At 48.5% G+C, this 6,492-nt stretch overlaps 1 long non-coding RNA gene across 1 annotated transcript; it reads left to right on the top strand.

The window, feature by feature from the left end:
* The first annotated feature begins 488 nt into the window (after positions 1–488).
* On the top strand, positions 489–6,270 carry LOC310827270. Its single transcript, XR_014556268.1, has 2 exons — positions 489–1,827; positions 5,250–6,270. It is a non-coding gene; the product is annotated as an uncharacterized lncRNA (long non-coding RNA).
* Positions 6,271–6,492: the final 222 nt, after the last annotated feature.

Genomic DNA, 6,492 nt, shown 5'->3' with positions numbered 1-6,492 from the left:
GAATGGGTGATCAGCTGATAGGTGTGGTAAACCAGTTGACGACTGTTAACAACTGCAATTGGTCTTACAGGAAAAAGCAAGGGATGAGATGGCCAAAAATAGCTTTATCATGTATAATTAGATAAGAACATAGATGGTTGTATTGAACATAGATAAAAGACTGCACCTTTGAATGAAAAGGTTAGCCATGATTACCAACACGATGTTCTGCTAATGTGATTATTGCCTTTAAGAAGGTGGCAACGAGTAATAAAAGGTAAAGGGGCAGGTCACCTTGCTGGGTTTTCTTTCACAAGGCGTGTTCTCCAATAAATGAGAGCACGTGTTGCGGTGTGGGCCACCGGGCCAGACCTCTTGTTGCCAGGCAGGTTAACAGTTGTTGCCTGGCATTGTGATTGGATAACCGGGTTGCTGGGGCAAATTGTATGTTGCAAATTGGGTGGGTGGGACCATGGTCTTTAAATATTGGTGCACTCTGGTTTCTCTTTCTCTTTGCAGAGTGCATCGGATCAGGAGCAATCTTCTCATTGTCTGGTTACATTTCTTTATTTTCCCCCTTCTATTTAATCCTCTCTAGTCCCTTAATTAATTTAATTTCCCTTTTTTCCTGTTTGATTTCTCACCCCACCCCTTTCCCTGCCCTGTGGGAAGATTCTCCCTGTATCTGTGAGCGCTGCCTGTGCGTAATCCTCCTGGGCTTGCCTTTCCCAATAGGGAGAGAGCCCCCATTAGGGGCTTTCTTTTGCAAAGAGGTTTTCCCCCATTTTTGCCTGTTTAATTGTGGGGCTAGTCAGGGCTGTTCCCAGCTTAGCTAGAATCACTTCGTTTATAGTATCCCCAAAGGTTGGCTTTATTTTGGGTGCATGCAGAGCTGTTGGCTGAGTTTTAATTTAGCCTTGGGTGGGAGCACTATATTGAGTTCCTTTAATATTGCAATGAGACAAAAAAGGCAGAGAGCAGAAGCATGGAGGCCTTCACGGCCTGCTCGGCCTGCACATATCATTCAGGCCTAAGCCTGCTACAGTTAGCAGTAGAGTAATTGTTAAGTCTCTGTGACATGTGACTCACTTTCTCTATAAGAATTTATCTGTTTGTTTGCAGGCTCACTTGTTGCTAATGTATATCTTAGGCAGACAGAGAGGAGCCAGAGGCTCTCTGTGCCTCCAGTGAGCACTCTGTGTATGCTCTTTAACTATGCTGTTTCAGAACAAGTTTATTTTCTTCAAGTTTGTTTTGCCCTGATAGTGGCAATTGCCATTTTAGAGACGAACCATTGTGGCTTAGTGGCTAGAGCGCAGGACTAGGACCTGGGAGACAGGATTCATATCCCCCACTTAGCCATTGTTATCACAAAACAAAACAAGCTGCGCCTTTTGGACTATTCTGTTGCTGGATAGTTCGGCCCACTTGTTATATTGCTCCCAAAAAGAACTTTGGGTTTCTTGAGGAGGTGCTTCCCTCTAAAGGGCAAGCAGGGGTACCTGGACAGGCGGTGGGCTGCCTCGAGTTTGTTATCTCATTGGAAACATTTATGTCTGGCCTAGCAGGTGATCTTAGGGCTTGGCTCTAGAATTTGATGGCCTCTGGCAGCGTTTCTGGCCTGAATAGCATCCCCATGTGTGCACAAAGTATTGGTTTCACCTGTTCCTCACATTGTTTAGGTTTTTTCTTTTTGCAGACTATGACAGGGCCTTTGCAGATGCCTCCAGAGCTTGCCTCTCCTGCAGAGGATGACTTGTTGATGCCCCAGGTGCCTTCTTCCAGAAGGAAGCGTCTTCAGAGGCAGGAAAAAAGCGGAGCAGGGGTGATGCTTACACCTCCTTGCAGGTAAATCATCACTGGGCTCTGATGATGATTCAGACATCACCTTGGACCTCTCCAGGGGTCAGGGTCAGGCTGTTCCAGGTCTTTAGGGATCATCCTGGATAGCTCAGCTGGTCAGCGTATGGTGCCGGTAATGCCTAGGTTGCAGGATTGGTCCCTGTATGGGACAGCTGCATGCTCTCTCATCACTCTACCTGGACACTGAGGTCCAGCGCCAAGGGCCTTTCTGGTGGTTCCCTCTCTGTGAGAAGCCAAGTTACAGGGCACCAGGTGGAGGGCCTTCTCGGAAGTGGCACCTGCCCTGTGGTACACCCTCCCACCAGATGTCTACTACCAGACTTTTTAGAAGACATCTAAGGCAGCCCTGTTTAGGGAAGCCTTTAATGTTTGCTGCATTACTGTATTTTAATCTTTTGTTGGAAGCTGCCCAGAGTGGCTGGGGAAGCCCAGCCAGATGGATGGGGTACAAATAGATTATTATTATTATTATTATTATTATTATTATTATTATTATTATTTATATTGTGGGTGAGTGGACTAGATGATCCTCAGGGTCCCTTCCACCCCACTATTCTTTAAGTTGCTATTCACTATGGGAATGTTAGATGCAGGGCTGCCATCATCCCCTCAGCTTGCTAGGATCGCAGGGACGGGGACATGTGGACCACTTGTGCAGTTCCACATTTCAAATGGAAATCCCCTGAGCAATAGTACCTTAAGCTGGTATGCAGGAAGCTGGCCCGGCAGCAGCTTTGTTGGGACTTTTTAGGGTTTCTGGCCGGCGTTGGCCCTGTAAATTTACACATCATGGTGGCAACACTAGGCAGGGCATTTTGCCCAATGTGGGGGCTAGGGGCTAGCAAGCAATAACTCAATACCTCTCGCCCATATTTCTAAAACAAAAACAAAAACAAAAACAAAAACAAAACAAAACAAAACAAAATCTTCCTTGAAAGCCTGGCCAAATGGTCATCTAGATAGGTCAGTGGTTTTGCGCTTGTGGGAAGGGTTTTCCCATGGTTTGGGATTCCGCTGGCTCTTCAGCCAGTGGCTCAGAATACAGCAACTCTAAGCCAGTCAGAGAGCTACCTGTGTTAGCAAGTTAGAAGGTTAGGAAGCAGCTTTCATTGGTCGTATGGTGGTATCCCCTTGATTCTCCTGATATTCCTATTTTCATTTATCCCTTTGGGGATCGTCCCTAGGAAAGCCCCATACAATCCCCCATATAATTCATCGCATCCCAAAGGCACCTCAGTGAATGACTCTCTGGAATTGTTCTGCAAAATTTGCATCTTTGGATCAGGCAGTTGAGCTTACCAACATATTGGAAGAGGGCCTTGCAGGCATTATGTGATATTGAATTAGCTGTCAGGTTGCTGCCGGTTCACCCTCAAGATTATAAGTAGTTGGGCTTAATTGGATGGTCCTTACATTTATAAGGCGATGCCAATGGGTTGCGCTATAGGCTGTGCAGCACTTGAGTCCTTTAGCGTCTTTCTGGATTGAACATTGTGAGTCAATACTCGTTTAACTGGGGGTATCGTTATGTGGATTATTTTACTGGCTGGTTCATGTGTCACCAGCCTCTGCTAAGGCTTACTGTACGCCCCTTTTATTCCCTGAGGAGCTGGGTGTTCCCAGTGGATAGGACAGTGGCTCCTACTGCCCCTTTTAACGTATTTGGGGGCTAGCTGGATACCGTTGCTCATACCTCTGCTTGCCTGTGGAAAAGCTGTTTGCCATGAAGAACGTTATTCTTGTAATACTTCCTCTGATAGCAAATGTTGCTTTGTCAGATTCTATCATTGCTAGGTCAGTTAAAAAAAAAAAAAAAAAATGGCATGCAGGGTGGTTGTTCCAGGCTGCCCCTTCCATTCCTCCTTGGCCAGGTGGGGTCTCATGGCCCAGGGTCCCTTCATCATCCTGTACAGTGGCCTTGAGCCTGGTAGGGCAAGGCAATCACATGTGACCTAACTTTTCTTGAGTTTTCCCCATTGTAGTGTCAGCGCACATCTGGACTGAGGAGTACAGGGACCGTCGGGTCTGTCTTGGTCTGATAACCAGGCAGTGTGAGGGTCCTGGCAAAATGGTCCTCATGCTTTGGCAGAGTCTCTGTCCCCCTTTTAAGTTATTTCCAGCTGCACTGCTTAAGGTTTAATATTGCGTATCTGCTCGTTTTATTACGGGATCTTCTAATGTTTTCGCTGTCACTCTATCCTGTTTTCAGTTGGAGAGCTTCAGATCCTGGCCTCTGGACGCCCAGCTATAGCCGGATTTTCTGGAGCTCCTGTGGCGTTTTGGCAACAATTGATAATTAAGAGGAGTAGTAGCTTACATTTCCCCTTCTGCTTTCAGGCCTGGACTGATTTCTTAGCGTTTAGCTGGGAGTCCTCGGCCATTCAGAGGAACTTGCCTCCATCCTCTGAGCAGGACCTGCAGTAATTGGACTACCTGCTGCAGATTGTATGCACTGTTAAAACCATCAGAATTCAGTCTGCTGCAATGTCTGCCAGAGTAAAGCTTTAATTTTTCAGAGACCCTTCTAAAAGTGTGTCGTGCTCAGGGTCTCGGACGGTTGTAAAAGGCTCCAGCCTTCACAGGACTGCAGGCAGGAGGCCGGTCTATCTTGACCTGTGCAGTATCTGCAGCAAGTTAAGACTTCTCTCCTGGTCCTAGATCTAGACGAGACTTCTTTCAGTATTCCATTGTAATTTTGGTGTACTGAGGGTTGGGGAAATTGTGTTAAAGCCAGCACAGGGCTGAGAGTTTGGAGGCTTATTGCCTCTGGATTTTTTCTCATCTGCTTTGGAGCTTGTCTTAAGTGTCTGGAGCTCTAAGTCAGACCTAGTGGGCTGGGTTGCCATCATCAGGCTTCCAGTCACAGGTAGGTGGGCCCTTGCCCTGTTATTGGATACCAGAAACATTTGGCTTTTCATTCCCCTGGGGGCTGGCTTGATCCTAGAAGTTGCTGGTTCTCGTGGGTTGCTCCTTCGGGATATGCGTTCCCCTTTTGGAGTTGAGACTTGTAGTGCGCAACTCCAAAACTGACCAGCTGGGTCGGGGGGAAGTTGTCCGCCTCCCAGCGACTGGGGAGGTGGGCCCATGCCCAGTCAAGGATGTAAGGAAGTACTTGGCCTTGAGCCTCCTGGGGACGGCCCCCTACTCATGCATGAAAATAGTCACTCTTTGGCGCGACACCAGTTCACAAAAGTCATGCATATGGCCATCTCTGCTTGTGGGATCTCAGCCTCTGGTTTCGCCCCTCATTCCTTTCGCATAGGTGCAGCGACTATGGCGGCCCATTGGGGCTTCTCAGCCGCCAGGATCAAGGATTTGGGGAGATGGAAATTGTATGCTTTCAAGGGTTAAGTGCGAAACAAAATGCTGAGTTTGGTACTTATGCTTGTTTGTTTCAACCCTTGCAGATCCCACGCTGGTCCGCGTCTGGATAGTGGGACACAGCATCGTTCATTGGGCTGGCAGCAGAGCGAGGCAGTCTGCAAAGGGAGCGTGTCCCGGCCTCCCACAGCACATGCAAGTGTCATGGTTTTCCAGACGTGGAATGTCATGGGGAGAGTTTATGCCGCTGATTGGTCGCCGGCTGCTCTCGGACCTCCCCACCCTATGGCCATAGTGGTGCAGCTGGGGGAAAAATGATGTGGCAACTATTGATTGCCTTGCTTTGCACACCTCAATCCAAAAGAGATTTGGAGGCATTGGCAGCCTTATTACCTTCAGTGAGAATAATTTGGTCTCACCTGTTGCAGAGGCAAACCTGGCGCGGTGTTTCCCGCCCGGAGGCCGCTGAAAGGGCCAGGAAGCGCATTAACTCTGCTGTTTGTGTGAAGGTATTGGAGCTGGGTGGTTTGGTATTTCGCACCCAGACATTAATTTTAAGGCTGAGGCCCTTTACCGGGCAGATGGAGTGCACCTCTCCGATTTGGGGAATGATGTTTGGCTGGATGCGGTGGCTACTAAATTGGGTTCATGGTTGGGTTTGTGAGTGGTTGGCGGCGAGCGTTAGAGCTCGTGTGGCGGTTAGGCATTGGTTATAATATGCTGGTGGTGGAGGGGTCAGGCTGGGCTTGCCCCTCCCATTGCGCTGAAGGGAATTCCGTTAAAGGAATCCTGGGGCTTGCCATGATTTCGTCCAATCCCTGTCATGGGACCAGGGCCGCCCAATCCCTGTCATGGGAATCCTTGTCATAGGATCTGGGCCGGCAAGCTTTCGGGGAGCTGCTGGGGTGAGCGGCGTGGGTCCGACGCTTAGCTCAAATGACCCCCAGTTTGACTTTCTCTTCTACTGGCTACCGATCGGACCTCGGGATGTCAGTTCTGTCCCAGGCGGGGGGACAGATAGTCATAACCAATGTCTAAACAACCACTCACTGATTTTGTATTTTAATAAAGTTGTGGCCAAAATAGTGCCCAAAAACCAAAACTAAATTACGTATTATGTGTGAAGTTATTTGAGGGGTGGCCTGGGGACCTACACACGCAAGGCGTGTTCTCCAATAAATGAGAGCACGTGTTGCGGTGTGGGCCACCGGGCCAGACCTCTTGTTGCCAGGCAGGTTAACAGTTGTTGCCTGGCATTGTGATTGGATAACCGGGTTGCTGGGGCAAATTGTATGTTGCAAATTGGGTGGGTGGGACCATGGTCTTTAA

Source organism: Podarcis gaigeae, assembly GCF_964106915.1.
Source record: "Podarcis gaigeae genome assembly, chromosome: 11".
In the NCBI taxonomy this organism is placed as follows: domain Eukaryota; kingdom Metazoa; phylum Chordata; class Lepidosauria; order Squamata; family Lacertidae; genus Podarcis; species Podarcis gaigeae.
This window is presented reverse-complemented; position numbering and strand designations above follow the sequence as displayed.